Source organism: Xiphophorus maculatus, chromosome 24 (assembly GCF_002775205.1).
Source record: "Xiphophorus maculatus strain JP 163 A chromosome 24, X_maculatus-5.0-male, whole genome shotgun sequence".
Taxonomy (NCBI): Eukaryota; Metazoa; Chordata; class Actinopteri; order Cyprinodontiformes; family Poeciliidae; genus Xiphophorus; species Xiphophorus maculatus.
The window spans coordinates 584792-603022 of record NC_036466.1 but is presented as its reverse complement, the minus strand read 5'-3'; the positions used below and the strand labels follow the sequence as shown (position 1 = coordinate 603022).

The 18231-nt window shown below is 36.7% G+C and overlaps 1 long non-coding RNA gene across 2 annotated transcripts; it reads left to right on the top strand.

Moving 5' to 3' along the window:
• Nucleotides 1-2324: 2324 nt before the first annotated feature.
• LOC111607686 lies at nt 2325-3722 on the top strand. Of its 2 annotated transcripts, XR_002752423.1 has the most exons (4): nt 2325-2472; nt 2554-2634; nt 3076-3127; nt 3293-3722. It is a non-coding gene; the product is annotated as an uncharacterized LOC111607686 (long non-coding RNA). The 2 variants fall into 2 exon arrangements; XR_002752424.1 differs by lacking the exon at nt 3293-3722 and having other exon boundaries at nt 3076-3263.
• Nucleotides 3723-18231: the final 14509 nt, after the last annotated feature.

Here is an 18231-nt window from a genome sequence, read left to right as displayed (position 1 = left end):
ATTAAGCTGTACTGACCCTTGCAAAAATGCCTAAAATATTTAGCATAAAGAAAATCTAAAAGATGTTGTGGATATTCAGTTAATGAGTCACCTTAAAGTTCTTTGATGGTTGTAAAATAGCTCTGATGTTTGATTCTGAAAAGGAAGAGGTGGAAAATGTTTTATAGGTTGCTGGTAGCCCATAGTACAACATCATCCTTAGGACTCGCCAGAGTCACTAAAACCTACCTGGTTCAATACCAAGTGCACGTTGTAATACAGAGAAGGAGCGACAGTTAACAGGTGTGCTCTGTGAAACTAGTTGGCTGCAGGCTGCTCAGTCTGGCTAATTCACAGGGGGAAGAAGGTTGGGACACCTGGATGTAGGTCATTAGAAACCAGGCAAATCTTTTCTTGATGCCAGCTTGAACAGAGTTTACTTCATTTCTGGACAGGGTAAATCCCAGCAGATTTAGGAAACTCAATTAACCCGTTAGAAGGAGAGCTGGTAGCACATCTCCCCTCTCAGAAGAGGAAGTAGAGAGCAGAGAGAGCGGGGGGAGGGGAGGAGGGGGGGTTGCGCAACAACACTATTATTATTTCTTAGTATTGTGATTTTTTTGAATAAATGATTGTTGCTAAAAATCAACAAAATTTATATTGAGTGGTTGGATATTTATCAAATTAAATGGTGCAACATATTTTACCTGATTCCTGTGACAGATCCGCCTTGAGTATATTGTGAGGTCCGCTTTACATCAAGCTGAATTTTACACATTTCTCTTGCTTTTTTAATGTTATCTGAGAAAGTAGAGTGTGAGATTAATTTCTTAGGTTAGATATTACTTTGAGCATTCCACATTCTGACCTTGTGGAAAAATTGGCTGTAGAGTTTACCTCAGCAACTGTCTTAATATCCTCTTTTCTTGTTTGCAAAATGATGGATTTCAAATTGTTTGAAAATACCATATCAACCCTTTTCATATTATCAGGCCGGCAACAACTGCTCCCTTTATAACATTGCTAATTTCTTCCAGTTTGTAAATGTCTTCTTTAAATAAATCTCAAAAGAAGCACAAAGCAAGTAAAAATGAAGAATAGCTGCTTGATAAAACTGATCTGGCTGAACCCAAACTGACTAGTTGGTATTTTGATAAAAATCCATCTTGAAAAGTGCAGAAGTTGGAGGCAGAACTTGCTGGGTGAATACACCAGAGGGGAGCCGGCTGGTTGATCAGCTGATGTTGGCTGGGGTTGAGATCAGCAGATGTACCATTATGTGGGCAGAGTTTGACCACATGGCCGGCTGGAATTATGGCTGTGCTTAATTTGTGTGTGGAGGAAGTGAGCCAAGCAGGTTCATTTAACACACGCCTGTCAATTTACTGAGACCTCAGTTTTCAGTCTGTAATTACAGTCAAGCCTAATAATATATTTGTTACCTTTGTAAACATTCTGTCCCTTAATTGTGTCGACATACAGTAGAGTGAGTGACTTTGATTTCCACTAATTAACGCTGGCTCAAAATTATCCATACAAACTCTGAAATATGAATATATCCACCACTAATATTTTGTAAATGTATCATAGTATGTTGTAGTAAAACCACACTGATCTTGGAAGAATTGAAGGAGTTTATTTGAATTAGTTATGTAACCCCCATAAACTATGCTGATCTGTCTGTATGTTATTTGCGTTTGTTTGTTAATTCTTAGAATGTCCTGTAGGGGGCACTAGACCCACATTTCTCCTGTGTCGGTAGAGAAGAAGAGTAAAGAGTGGAGAGAAGAAAAAGAAATGGCAGACTATGTGGATTAAGCACATTTAAGCAGAAGTAGAGAAGTTACTACTCATAAGTGCTGCTGTGATACGAAAGAAATCAGTTTATTTTGAACTGGATAATGTGTATTCTGTTCTGGGATTTCTCCGTTTTTTTGTTTTTTTTTGGACGGTCGATATCTGAACGAGCCAGTGGAGTTCCAGAAGCAGGAGGTTCCCGCCGCCATCTTTGTGATTCGGACTGAAGCCTGGAAAGACGGAGGGACTGGTGCTGCTGGGACTGGTGCTGCTGGAGCTGGATATTTTGCTTGGACAACAGATAAGCATATTGAACAAGAAAGGGGCCCCCAATCCTTTATTTGTTTTTATTCCACAAACTATTTGTTCATGAACAACAAATAAATCTGCTCTAGAACTGGATGAGACCTCTGTGACCTCTACATCATGTGACAGTGTGGTGTGTCACCAGCCGTTTGCATGTACGAGGCCGCACATGAGTTTAGGGGGGGAACCTGTAACCCGCAATTAGTAAAGGACTTTTATTTTTGCGGGCCCACTTCCTGTGTTGCCCCAAACTCTGCTAACTTATTTAAAGCCCCGCCTCCAGCACGCAGTTAAAGATCATCACCTGTTTCCGCTGTGATTGTGGTTTGCTGTTGGCGTCTTTCTCAGGAATTCCCCCCAAAATCTTTAAATCTATTGAATGGTTTCCGGGTGAGTTTGTTATTTGTTAACAGTATTACTTTTTCATGTGGTACTTCTGCTCGATTTCTCATTGGAGGGTTGGTTTTTTAGAATCACTGGCATTGTTTACCTGGACCGTCACCAGGATTCTGTCAGTGCTGATTGTGGCTAAGCCCCAGTCTCTTCTAAAAGGTAACTTGTTGCTGAATTTTGTGTTCTGACACGTTTACATTGATGCTGAGGCACTGAAGTTTAAAATAAAATTGATCAGAACAGAATGTAGCTACACTTAAGTTTGATATTGCGCAGTATATTTATTTATTTATTTATTTATTTTTTCCTTTCCTCACTCTGCTTGAGTATTTGATTAATTAATTTTATTTTTCTTGATTGATATTTTGGAAGTGCACTTTAACTTTAAATTGATTAGTTTGAAATGTGATACTTTTTGTTTTATTTTATTTAAATGATGGTTAATTTAACCTGATTGAAATGTTGTCTAATAATTAGGAATCTAATTATTGCATTTGCATTTTGTAAGCATAAACTAGATGCTTAAATTTAATAATTATTTCATTTGTATTAGCCTATTTGTTTTTGATGAAACACTTAATGGGTTTTCTGACCTTTTAGGTCGGGTTTTTTTCCACCTGTCGGATCAGATCTTCATCTGGATCGGAAGATGGTGAGCTAGGAATGGACTATGGACTTTATGATTTTTAAATTAATTTATTCTGAGTCAATTCTCATGTGTCTCATCGTGTTGCTGTAATTGTATGTTTTTATTCAAATCACTTAATATATATGCACCAAAACTAAAATCACTGCCTCCTGTTTTTTCACACCTCAGGCTCCTTAAAGGACACTCTTCTGATGCTTCTTTTGTAGCCGCAGTTAACTGCCTAGCCCATAAATGTTACACAATATCTTTTTCTAATGAGACAAAATGTCCAGTTTTGTAGGTTACCAAAATTTCTTGGAGGCCTATGCATTCCCCACAAGAACCGGAGCTCATGTCGTACTGTCCAGAAAGGACAGAACAAACAAAACTTCTTTCTGGAGAGAAAACTTTGAAAGTTGCAAGAACTAAAGTACACAACCCTTGTAAAAGTCTCATTAGAACTGAAATTTTCAGAGGAATCACACAATAATTCTTGGACACCACAATAAAAAAGGCTCTTGCTGGGCAATGTGTGAAGAGAAATCTGCTGGACCCCCTAAGAACAGAATAATGCCATCTGGGAGAGGGAACAAATTCCGGATTTTTTTACGTAAGGTTTTATTAGTTTGTTAAAATTCAGAGATTTAAATATATTGATATTGCAATTTTGCAAAATCTGTGTGCTGATGTCATTTTTAAGTTTTTGATTGTTTTATTTACTGATGTTGGAGTTAAATGGAGTCACAACTGTGAATATACTTTAACACGTTAAACTCTTTCCTTGTGTGACATCCTGAACAAAATTGCACTGCTTTACCTCCATAGTTCTGGTTTATCATTTGGCCCAATGTATAAATACTTATATAATGCAATTATAATGTATAAAATCAGATTTAATAAGTGGAGATTTACTTCAGTCTAAGTTGTGTATCTTGGGTTATTTCTGTTGTCATATTTAGTGTATTCTACAGCCTCACTCCCTGCTAAGTTGATTGTACTCATCTGGTTTCCATGTCATAATCACAAGCTTGTTGGGTTCATTCTCTCACTGTTGGATCTGGTTCCTTTTATTGTCTGTATTTTGTCCTGTTCAAAAACCCATCATGACAAACATGGGCTGAAAGGCCACTTAGAGAGGAAGAAGCCATTATTCCAAAGGTCAGCAAAACAAGTCGGACAGGTTAGAAATGCATCCAGGTACAAATGGCTTCATGTTCTATGATCTTACAAAACTTTCTGATATGTTCATATGAAGTGAAGCTTCACAAATTCACAAAATAAATGTGGAAATACTGAAGCAAAATCTAAAAAATGGACAAAAATAGGTCTTCTAAATGGACAATGTCCTTCAACTTACCACTAAGTTAATTACAAAGTCTCTGAAGGATAACAAAGTAAATGATTTGGAGATACCATTTTATTATTCAAATAATTAGGTAATCTTGACTAATCTGAAAAAGGAACAAAACTTGTTTCTATAGAGTGTCTGTGAACATGTCACTTCAACCAAATCTAACATTTAAAATAATTATACTCAAAAAAGCTCCCTTGAAATGTTGACATATTTTTGTTGGTCATAATATAAACATTTTTTTTACTAAGTTTTGCTGCTACTGCTGAGTTACTGAAAGGCTAAAAAAGGAAATCTGAAGTGAGACTCATTGTTTCATGTTTTTAAAACCAGCTGTGTACTGGAATACAAGGATTTTTATGTATTCAATAATTCATGAAATATTCTTTCATTTTGATAGCCTTATTTGTTTCTTCTGAATCCAAGTCATCAAATTGTTGTGTTAAAGCATAAGAATGATTTGTTCATAAAAGTCTCCATATGAAAAGACATATATACTGATCAGAAAGCAAACATGTAGCTCTACAGGTGATCATAACCAGTATGAAAATCTGAATGCAAGAAAGATGGAATGAACAGATATTTCAGAAATGCCATTAAATCTGAAAACAGATGCAAGATACTGAAAGCACATCCAGACGGATAGCAATCAGTATCTTACTTTCTTTGAAAGTAATATCTGCTTCTAAAATGTTCTAGGTTAATGACCCCTAATTTTGTTAAATGCATACACCCTCAGAGAATGCAGTTTAAATAAACATTTTTAATATTTTACAAAACTAACCTTGATTCAGGCAGTTTGAGTAGATCCAAAATTGCAGGGAAGAAACAGCATTTCTGTATGGTCTGAACTTTCATCAGTTTTCCTCTGAGAAATTGTTTGCGACGTTACAGCCACCCCAGACTGAGAACAGTAAATTGAAATGACCCACAAAGCAGAAGAGTAAAGCACTTGTTTTTATTTCTTTAATGTGCTCTGTCAACTATTTTACACGCTCAAACTGCGAGATGTCAAATGTTGAATTCTCTCAACAAATGCAAGAGAAGCCATTAGGATGAAAATATGAAATATTTCCATAAACTGTACAAAATATTTTTTTTCTCACTTTCTGATATGAATTCAGACTAAAATAAATTAAACAGACTAAACATTCTTGTTCATACATGAACAAGAATGTTTTTTTCTTACATCATCAATATGAGAAACGCTGTTAAACTATGAACTGGTAAACCTTAAGAACAAACAATAATAAACCATAGTTGTTTTTTAATCCAGGGATAAAAAGTCTTAGACAGATGGAACTGTTAACAGCTCATCTTCAAGGCCTGATGCATAACAATCATGTCAGCAAATATAATAATTGACAATAGTTAAAGGGTACCTGTTTGAGTGCGTGTCAGAGAGAGACGGACAGAAATGCAAGAATGAACAAAAGGATGTTCCCTCCTTCTCTGTCTTCATTCCTCGTTTCCTGTTGGCAGGGAGCCAGTCTTCATTTCATCTTTATCATCTGTTTCGACCTTTCAGCAGGATGTCCTCCCTCAGCGCATCATTGTGTTATTCTCCTAGAACTCCTAGACTCACCCCTCCGCCACCTGAGAGCAAAGCAGCTTTCCCTGCATCACTCCCTCATTTACTGAAATGACTCTTAATGGATGAAGGTTTTATCCTTGACATCTTCAACACAACATTTCTGATAAGCATACCACTGAGATGTTTAGCTCTTTACCTGGTACTTTGTGGACCACATATGTAGGGTTTCAGTTTTCTCTAAAACACAGGGGATACAGCATCTTAAGGGTATATTGTTCAGGGAAAACATGGACACCTACTAAACAGAGAGTATGAAGTTTTCATAAATTAGCAGTTATGATCATTTTTGAACTTTTTTTAGCATGTCCTGTCCGGCAGTCAGGAACTCAGAGTTGTTTCTGAATGTCAAGGTGAGCCTCAACTTTCACAAGCAGCTTTTTCCATGCATCAGCAACCCCATCTAAGATCCTGTTTTTCAGGGTTTATTCTGGTGAACAGAAGGTAGCCTCCAGATTCAGACCCCTGTCCCATTTTGGAGTCCTTAGCCCTGGAGAGCTCTCCTACTGGGGACTCCATCTTTCTGCTGGGGGACTTAAATACTCATGTGGTCAACAACACTGGTGTTTTATTGTACTTTGTGCTCATTGTGGATTGTCCATGTTCAAGCACAAAAGTACAACAATGTAAAAAGTTTCTTACTTTTTTCCCTAAATCCTAAGTCCAGAGCATTTCATCCATGTTTGCGGAGCAGCTTTATCTCCCAGTATCTTTTCTTTCCTCTCTCTGGCTTGGATACAAGGAGTTCACTGGATGTAAGTAAACGTTAAACAGTTTGCATAACATGACTTGGCTCCCTGTGTAATCTGTGAGTGGTAGGATTAATGTGAGTGCGGTGAGTACAACTTGAACTTGATTCTCGGTATCATGTTATACTCGCCAAGGAGGGGTCATTTATGAAATCTGGCCAATCCAAACACAAGTTATACCCCTGCATAGAAGTGTAGTCACTAGGAATCAGAGTTTGGGAATGCATACATTACACTCGTCTTCAGAGAAGATCACCATAGTGCTTTATAGCTCCTCACCATGACTGCATTTGAAAGCTACACGGCTTTAGGTGTGTGATGAGAAAAGTTTGCATGATTACTTCCTCTGCTCCATGAGGATGGTATCAATCCTGAGTGCTTCAGGCTTAGCCCTGTCATTTTGGATGTGTTGTAAATGTTTAGTTTTGCTGTGGATTTTTGGTCAACATAGATGTTTCCTGTTTATTATAATTGGGTGAAAAATAAATGTGGGTGTTAAAAAAAATCTTGAGCAATTTTAGGCTTGGAAAAATAAGTTTTGCAAGTAAAAACACGAGAAACGCCCACGTTCATAGATGATGCCAAAATGCACCAAACTGAGCCAATAGCTAAACATGTAGGTATTTAATTATTTATTTTTTTACTAAAATGAATGTTTGAATGAATGAACATACTTTAGAAGTGTTTCATTTTAAGGTGATTTTCTCCTAACAGAACATGTCAGTTTTACCCAGGTTTGCAAAGTTCCACATAAAAAAGAAGAGTTTTGGCAAAAATGTCCTTTGGACAGATAAAACTAACGCAGATTTTCATATATTTTAAATTTGGAAATTATCAGATCATTTAGCCATTAAAATAACCCAACAATAAAATGCTGTGCTTTGCTCCAAACATATTGGTGGTTGTTGGAGCCAGAGAACAGAACATTTGTTACATTCTACAATAATATAAAAAGACAATTATTTTTCCACACAGACATTGGTCACACTTGATTGTGTTAGTGTTCCGTTTGGACTCTTTTGTTCTGCTCTGTCACTCTTGCTGGGAGGAAAATCATTTTAGTTATCTGTTTTTCTTTTGTGTACAAAACTGAAATGACATTCAAGTATTGGAAATTACAGAAGAGGTCCAATTTAATACTGAGGCTGTTTTATAACCACTTGTGCACATAAAAGAGTAACACAATGAGTAGAAATTAATTGCTTTTAGTGGAATATGGCAATGTACAGCCCTGTTGTTTTCATATACTAATTCAAGTATTTTCAAGAGTTTTTACAAGTATTTTAAGTTAACATGTTGCTTGTTTATTTATAAAATTACATTGAGCAGGTGATAATTTAAATTGTTTATTACATATTTGCATTTGAACAACTTTATTTCACTCTAACATGTCACTTTGTGCACTGCCACCTACTGGCTAAGAAGGATAAATTCGCTCCATGGCAGTCAGTTAAAATCACCACAATCAGCTATGGTGGCCAACATTGTGTGTACCAAGAACAAACCAAGCACTCAAAGTGCACAGATGTTAAGTAAATGTCAAAGGAAATAGAAATAAATATTGTGTACATGTATCTGCACATACAGCCATTTCTTTTAATATCTAAAGCAACAAAAAAAGAAAACAAAAATTTGTTAAAGAAAAATATGACAAATTCCCAAGTCTTGTTTCAGAGACTCGTGGGGGCAGCACTTTTTGTCAGACACTGTTCTCTAACACTTTGCTGAAGAAAAAACGACAAGTCCAGGATGTGTGGGGTCTGCAGAGATGGCAGTTGGTCTTCTCCTGACTCTACAGCTGTTTGCAAATCCTGTGACACCTTCAACAGTCAAACAGACAATTAGAAATTAAGGACTAACATTCATAAACTTTTGATCACTTTTGTGACTATTGTTCTTGAAAGTAGCATTGGCTACTTTGCTTTTCAAAACCAAGCAACTGTCACTTCTGGCTTTTTTTAACCTAAAAATATTTGATGTCATAAATCATGAAGTTCAATACAAAATGAGCGAAATGTATGTTATTTGTGGAACTAAAGCCAGAAGTGAACTAATTCAACAAGCTGTTATGACTACGGGTGTTTCTGTTCACAGCCTGCCAGCTCTTACAGATTGCTGCAGGTCGTTCTAACACTTTACTGTTTCAACGTTTTTCAGTTGCAGTCAACTGGACAGACAACCAGCTGCTTTTTTGTGAATATTAATTTTCCCAATTCATGGCTAAGTTTAAAAAATAAACTGGAGCACAATGATATAAAATGATTTGTTTACAGACATCAACTGGAAGCAGGAAGTAATTAATGGCAATAAGCAAGTGGAAGAGGGGAGTTAAAGTCGAGCCCTTATAGAACATCCAAAGCCTTCATTAAGCCAATTCATGGCTAAGTTTAAAAAACATACATAACATACAATAACATACATTTCGCTCATTTTGTATCGAACTTCATGATTTATGACATCAAATATTTTTAGGTTAAAAAAAGCCAGAAGTGACAGTTGCTTGGTTTTGAAAAGCAAATTAGCCAATGCTACTTTCAAGAACAATAGTCACAAAAGTGATCAAAGGTTTATGAATGTTAGTCCCGTAGAAACACCCGTAGTCATAACAGCTTGTTGGCTCACGCGCAAGACGGTTTCGGATTTTCAAAATAAAAGATCCGGAAGTAGTTCATTATTTCTTGCGCGGCCCGGTACCAATTGGTCCCGGTGGTTGGGGACCACTGTCTAATGTACACTGCAGCTGTTCCTTTTACAGGTGTGGTGTTCTAAGATTAAATGAATTGTTCATTTGTATCATAAAATAAGTTTTACAATATTGTTGATAATATAGTTTTTATTTAGCTTTAGTCAGGCTGTAAGCATAAATTTAAAAATTTGTTATTTGAAGCTGCACTGTACCTTTGAGGGCTGCTAAAATATATTCGTGTTTAAAGTATCAGTTTGGTATAGAATGTTAATTTAACAGGATTCGTGGTGATGCCCTGACCACATTTGTGTTCATGTAACAATGTGACTTTGGTTTCCAATGACCTCAGATGAGGAAGTGAGAGACTGCGTGTGGGTTGGGGTGATCATGCTTTAACTTGCCACTGCAGCTGCAGATCAATATGACTCCCCCTGAGTATTAGAGGTTAGTGGTCAGAAATTGCAAACAACCTCATTAGATAAACTTTGGAGCCACCATGTTGTCCTCCTCAGCTCGGTGACAGTCTGGGTCCTTTAACCCACTGCACAACCTCCAACACCATCCAGCCTCTCAGACTGGAATCCAATTAAGTGACCGCTACTGTTTGGTTTCTGTCAGGAAACAGCCTGATATTCCTAATAAAACACGCCTGAGTAAGGCTTCAGGTGACAGATTGGAAGAAAGAGCCTAGCGACAAGATGAACATTTTTTCATTAACTGGGTAAACAGGTTTGTTCAGGGAATGTTTGCAAAATAGAATTTTGCACATTATTTTTTTGTGTGAAAAACAAGAAGTTTCCGTGAAAACTAAAACTATAAAAATTAAAGATAGATGCTTAAAGAATAATTAAAATGCCCTTATTTTATAAATTAAAGCTGTAAATATACAGCTTTAACTGTATTGTAGCATTAAGAAACACTTAGCAACTCATTGCAAACATAATCACTCAAACACAGATGTAAACATTTTCTAACCAAGGCTGTGCAATATGCATTCAGGTCATATTACATTAAATAATCTACTATTCCACACACTTTGCTGTTGAGATTGTCACTTTATCACATTTTATTTGAATGTGAGTGAATACATGTCTAAAGAATGTTTTTTAATTCTAATGAATTTTATGTGTATTGCTGAAACACTGAGCTTCTGAAACTCCAGCTGGTGAGTTCTGTTGCTCTCAGAGAAGCTACACAATAAATGTTTCAATGAAAAACATTAAGTAAGTAATGCTGCTGCTTTTATTTACAGTTCAGTATTTGTGAATTCACCTTCTTAGATTTTTCTGTGGAACTTAATGTGAAATAATTTGCTTACTTCCTGCTTTTCCCCTTAAAATATTCAAAACGTTACCTAGACACAAAGTTACTTATGCTACTATCTAGCATTTCCAAAGCACCCAATCTTGGAAATAATGTATGCTGTTTATTGAGACTGATGTTTTCTATACATAAATATACTAAAATAGTTGATCAATTGTTAAAATTAATATTATGCCCCATACAACTTTCCTACATGCTGACGCTCCTTGTTCATCCTTCTCCTACAGATCAGTACGTACTCCTGAAATGTGGCTGTTATTTTCACACAAGCATAAACACAATGTGAAGCGTCTCCAACCATCCAAAAGAAACTAAATCCTGTTGTTGTCTTGGCTTTGTTAGGTTTTGTTTCAGGTCACTTCTCACTTGATATTGGACAGGTGCTGAGAGATTTCTCTGAGTCAAACACATCCTCACCTTCAAGCTTAATTAAAAATCCGATTTATTGGATGAAGAGCAGATGTGCTGGTTACTGTGTCTAATTCTTATCACTGTGTAATATGTCCTAATCCACTTCCTCCATCAATTTCACATATTGAAGCACAAAGTGTTGAGAACAACCTCTCTGTTTATCTGAGTTTTATCAATTGCCTACTCATTTGAAGGAGCTGTCTGAGTCCAGAAAGTGTTGACCGGGTCTGTGCTGTCAAACCATTTCAATCTGGCATTATGTTTCCTAAAGGTCTAGCAGAATAAACTCTGATTATAATTAAATAACATGGAGTTCCTGTGGCTGGGCCTCTGCAGACCCTCTGTACGCAGTGTGTGTTCCTTAGACTGTTTATTATTTTCCCACTTTACTATTAACCAAATTGTGGGAAAAAAATTGAAAAATGGTCATTTTGTCAAAACATCCTGTAGGTAACCCTCTTTCTGTGTGCTTCAGTGGGGGTGGGCACATGTATGTCCTACACAAAAATGTTATTGTTTTTTTTACGTTTGTTTGGTGTCTTATAGTTATTTCTGTAAGCTAAATGTGACTGTGAAGGGATGCTAGCTAAAATTGATCATACAGGCATTAAACCAATTGAATCTAGTCAAAACATTTACCAAAAAGAGTAGAAATGAAGCAAAAGTTGTCACTTCACCTTCTCTGGATGACACACCACCTGAGCCCTCCCATCAGTGAGGCTGCTGTCATGGATACCAAAAGTTGTGGATGGAAGACCATGATCTCCATCTACCCCTCCAGCCACGCCCACCTTCCCACATACTTTTCTCTCTTTCTGTTGACTTACAGTTGTACCACATACATACTGTATATAAAACTATACATTAAAATCTATGTAGTAATAAAAAACACTTGAATCAACCAGATCTGAGATAAGATATCAATAGTTTATTGGATGTGTTGGGAGCCAGGGGCAGAGCCAACGAGTTTTCCATAAGGAGCTTCATCTCATTTACATGTCACTTACTCTGGTGTCTATTCACCAACCAGCTGTAAGCATGAGGTGTATAAATTGCATGTAGAAGAGAACTCAACTTGAAGTTGGTTAAATATGGGAGAAAAAGAATTAGGATTGATTAAACAAGGCCACAGAAGTTGATTTCTGTGATGATGCTTAAAGAGATTTTCACATCTGGGATCATTTACATCCCAGAAACAACTAAAATCTGAATACCTCCAGAAAGTTTTTATTTTAAGACTTAGCAGGAGCTAAAAATAGTCTGTTCTCAGAGAGACATTTGACAGATATTTATGAGGCTCTTTCTCCAACCTCGATTATAAAGTTCTACAATGAAAATAGATGCCATCTTTAAAAAGTATGTCAATAAAAACGTTCCACCATCATTCTGGTCCACAAGTAACTCACCTTAAGAGGATTTAATGACAGCTAGCCTGTCACCCAGATATCTGTGGTCAGGAAATCCTTCAGGCATCTGAAGGACATCACAGACTCTCCATCTGTTCTTCCTACAGATACCAGGTAAACAGGTTGGCAGATGATACGGTTACCTGTAGACTATACTTCACCCTCCATCTTCGATATCTAGGGATGTACGCCAGGATACTGTTTGTGGACTACAGCTAGACCTTATACACCATAAATGATCTGTCACTTGCTTCCTAACTGACTTGTAATTAATATTTGAGGTGCATAAATTGTCCAATTTTTTGCACAAAAATATAGTTGAATAAACTCCAGGCTCTTTGCAAAACACCAAAATTTTACTTTTTGACTGGCATCAAATAAAAAGATCTGACCCACGTACCAGTCTGAGAATCAGTAGCTCTCCTGGCATTAAGTAATATTTTGATTTCACAGGTCTGTTGCCATTGGCAACTATTTTATCCAACCATCCATTGTCTATGCTCACTTAAACTTGCAGTGTGATGCTGCTAATCTCTAGAGGTCATTGGCCAAGAGAGATTGTACACCCTAAAAGGATCGGCAGTCCATCGTAGGACAACAGACACACAGGACAAACCACCACACACACATATACATGCACTCATTTATCAACAATTATTTATTTCTTTTTGCCCCGTGGTGTTCTGTCTGTTTACCCAGATAAAACTTTGCCACTGAGCAAAGCAGTAGAGAGAGGTGGCATTGTCTGACATTTGCTTATACGTCACATGAAGAACCCATGCAGCCCATCATTAAAAGTTTTTTTTTTAACTTTTGAGTAGCTTGGCTTTTTGTCTCTTAGTTTATTACAATAGGACACATTTACTTTATAAGGTAACATACCATCTTGTCCATCCATCCATCCATCCATCTTCTTCCGCTTATCCGAGGTCGGGTCGCGGGGGTAGCAGCTTCAAGATGGTGCAGCTTTACACCATCTTGTGTGTAAATAAATCTATGGTGATCAATATTTAAACCAGTTTCTCTCTAAGGCAGTTCTATTGGCTAAGGTTTTGCTTCAACTAACCATATGTGCTAATTTTCATCCAAATGGTCTCAGAGCTTATCTGTTCAGATGGGTCTCTCTTCACATTGAATCACTACAGGAGCTACTATTGCCATCATATTGTTCTTCTAACATATAAAGTACTTCTGGATAAGCACTTTTAGGTGTTTTTTGTGTCTAGACTCTGTATTCTCAAGTACCAATCAGGTTCCGCTCCTACATAAGGAGAGGTTTCCTTTCCAGTGTCACTGCAACTACATGCACACACATTATGAGGGATTGCAAAAAAAAAGTCAATGTAGGCGATTGTCAACTATATGCTTGTCCAGGAGGAACAACTGCTGGAAATCAATAGCTGCATTTTCATTACAAATGTGTGCAAAACAAATTTCACAGTGGTGGCGTTTCCACTAAGTAATCAAAATCACATATGAATAATTTTTTTCACGCAATAAGTCATTAAAAAACATGCAGCACCATCATCCTCCAACTACTTCCTGTCTACTTCTTCCTAACCCTAACCCTACCCTAACCCTTCATCTCAACATCTGGATTTAGATCAAGTGAATCATCTGATGCGAAAAAAAAGTGTTTCCATTGCAGTTTTGTGAAATACACCAATTTTTATTCAGTCAAAAAAAAAAAAAAAACACCTCGTCCTAGCTCCAAACCTTTTTATCAAAAAACAAATTTTCTTGACGATGAAGAAATTGTGGACAGCAGCAAATATCCAAGGAGTTGTTTCATAAAGGCAAAGTGGATCTTGGAGAACAGGAACCAGAAGACTGCTTGAGCACAAGCAGGAAAACACAAATATCAACTGGTAACTTCTCAGAGACACAGTGAGTGCTAGAGACTATCAACACGGTTAATCAACAAACAGAGTGTGAAGGTTCATCGCCTCCTTAAATCCCCACCTCACACAGATGAGGCTGATGGGAATCTGTCTCACAAAATCACACATGAATAAGTTTGATCTGTTATTAAACATGTGGCCCCATCATCCTCCACCTACTTCCTGTCATCTTCTTCTTTGTGGGTTGCTCCAGTGGTAACATCTGGTTGTGATTGTGTGATTGTGTGAAAAGTGTTGCATTGCATTTTTGCAAAATAAACCCATATGATACGGCTGAGAACATTCACCTCATCCCACCAAAATTAGTGTGTTTTTCCGTTAAGCAAAATTATTTACGAAATGCCAAGCTGAGTAATTATTTGATTAATGGAAATTTAGCAAGCATTATGTTCTGAATTTGGCTGAATACTAAAATAAAGCCAGGAAAAGAAATGAACAGGAAAAGGTGTAATTTCTTGTGCAGCATGCAGCCTGCCTGCTACAGATGACCCTGTGAGTACTGGGCTGGGCAGCCCACTGCAATTATCATTCAGCATGAGTGAAGGACTCTGTTTGATATCTGTCAAGGTAATTTAGGGAGAATGATTGAACAGAGCTTTTACTTTTTTTCCTCCAGGGTTGTGATTGACCCCTCTGCACTTGGAGTTGCCTTATCTCAGCTACAATGTGTTTGTGAAAGAGTCTAGAAGGTTTAGAAAAAGAAAAGCTCAAATATTTACCACAACAAGTTTTGATTTTAAGTGATGTAAATTACTACTTAAATTATTTAAATCTGACCTCAACTTCCTACGTTTCTTGTGTAACAGTATCAAGTATTGGAACCTTACTGCAATTTTTCAAGCTAAACCACCAATCTCGAGTAATTTCAGTAAATGAAGAGCAACTTTATTCTTCATTTGAATCAAAAATGCACCATATAGACTGTTAGTTTATGTAAAAGTGAGATCTTTATCATAGGTAACAACACAAGCTTTGTGGTTTTAATGTTATTTTCTATGTGCTGGGATTGCTGTGGATGTCAAGAGAATATATAGTAAACAGGAGATATTGGGACCCTGTTCTAACTTAAACAAGTACATCACTAATGGTGAGCATCACAGTCCCAAAACTATGGAAAAAATGTTGTAAAAGCAAACAGTGCACACAGGATAAAAAGCTCCTGGGTCGTCCACTGGACTCACTCTCAGGACTGGAGAGGGTTAGCAGTTCATGGAACTATATAGACTGAGTGGAAATCCCAGTACGGAAAACAAATGGCTCATGGAAATCACTGAAAGGTATTTACCAGGTATTTAACAATCACATATAAATTAGTGATTACAAAAAAAAAAAAAAAAAATCTATACGTTTTTCCACTAGGATGAGGTGTATTTATGGTCGTATCAAAATTGGTTCATTTTGTAAACTCCAACGGAAAACTTTTTCTACATCACACAAGTCACATGATCAACACCTGGATGTTGCCACTGGAGCAAACCACAAAGAAGTCAACAGGAAGTAGTCAAAGATGACATTTCTGAATGACTTAATTGCTTGAATAAATGTTTTTATATGTGACTTTAATTGCGTTTCTTATTCAATGGAAACATGATGATTGCAAAACTGTGTTTTTGCAGTTACTGATAAAAACATATTGCATAGTAAGTGTATTCAAATTTCTGAGCATCTGTGTATATATAGAGAGTGTAGAACAGACTGCTGGTAACTCGGAACACCAGAGAATACATTTGGGCTCTGCACTGTTTACACTTTCACAGGATTCTGGAAAAGAAGAGCTTAGGGAAAAACTGCTGGTGACCTTCTGTCTGTTCTGCTGAACATCTCAGCAGCACAGTGGAAATAATCTGGAGGATCATCAGCACCAAAGAAAATAAATCATTGCCCGCTTTTTGTTACTGCTGAGAAAATGTTTGACTGAAGCTGCTTCAGGAAAACTTCAAGCAACCGTAATAATGTTCTTATCATCTTCAGCATTATCTTTTTGAATGTATTCACCTCTATAAAGCATTTTAAGTAACAGAGTCAACTAAAGACATAAGGTAAAAATAGGAACACCAGTTCTGCAAATACTGGGAAAGAAATATGTATTTAAATAATTTTGAGTTCAAATTCATGAGGTTAAACTTTTACATTTACATTGGTATTAAAACATGTTTTCTCCCTTTACAGATTTCTTCTGTTTTTGTTTTTTCATCACAAACATGTTGTTGTTGTTGCCAGGACAATTTTCAAATGGGACGAGTTTGGTTAGGACATCTGTCTTCCTTCATCAAAGAAAATGAACATTTAACATGTTTTGGGGTTTTTATGTCTAAGTTATCTTTGTCTGATATTAGCATTTTGTTGGAGATTTAAAACATCTAAATTTGATGTTTTAAAGTAAAACCAGAAGAAATATTTTAATGAGCCTCTGTGTTTGTGCCTTCTGTAAAGAAGTTACACTAATAAGCCTTTTTACTAGTGTTACCTATGGTAAGATTGATTGCACTATGAAAACTTTAACCTCAAGTTTATGTAGGTTGGATTATTAAAAGGTAATATAAAATGTTACAAAAAGCCTCTCATCTTGTAAAATGACACATATATTAAAACAACTCCAACAAAGTAATTTATAAATTAATAATGTAGAGTTAAAAGTGCTGAGCAAAAACTATAATTTGGTCTAGTTAGAAAGGCCAGAAGGAACCTGTGATAACAAGGTCAGTCATCAGGCAGGAGACAGCCTGCTGCGAAAGGGCAAAATATTATATTTGCTTCTCTCAGAGCAGCAAATCATGTCAGAACAACATAAAAAAAGATGGTAAATACCAGCTTTTCCAAATACTGTCATCATTTGTGCTCAGAATACAAGGTGTAAATCTAATCAGAGGCCTGTATGTTAGCAATAATTCCGGAGCAGCGCTTGGAGGAAAAATTGAGCTATCGACACACACATATATAAAGAACATCTAAAAACAAGTTAACTAGAACAAATGATAATTACTAGCTTGTTTTTACCAGGTACTATACAGACTTAAATTTATTATCAAAAAGATTTAATTTTATAACATATAAATTAATATAATATAGTAGAAGTACTTTATTCATCCCAGCAGGGAAATGACTTCGCAGTTACAGCATAGAGACAAGACATAATAACAACCACCACTGAGTAGTAGTTGTAGATAAAATAAAAATAAAATATAAAATGCTATAAATTGTAAAAAATATGAAATGCTGTTAATATAAAAAGCAACTTAAGAGCAGTCCTTGCAAAGATTAAAAAAAAAATGCAGATATGTATATGTAAATATATGTACAGTAAGTGTGCCACAGTGCAGTTGTGCAAAATTGGACTGATTAGTGCAGAACAATGATTTAGCTTTTATTGTACAGTGAGGTGGCATGTGGCAGGAAGGATTTCCTGTATCTGTCCCTACGACAGCGGAGCTGGAGCAGCCTATGTGAGAAGGTGCTCCGCTGTCTGTCCACTATGTGGTGGAGAGGGTGCTGTTTATTGTCCATAATAGACAGAACCTTCTTCAGTGTCCTCCTCTCCACCACAGTTTCCAGGGACTCCAGCCTTAGTCCCAGTACAGAGCCAGCTTTCCTGATGATTTTGTCTAGTCTATTAGAGTCGCTGGCTCTGATGCTGCTTCCCCAACACACAGCAGCAAAGAAGATGGCACCGGCAACAACACTGTGATAAAATTTCTCCAGCATCTTGCTGC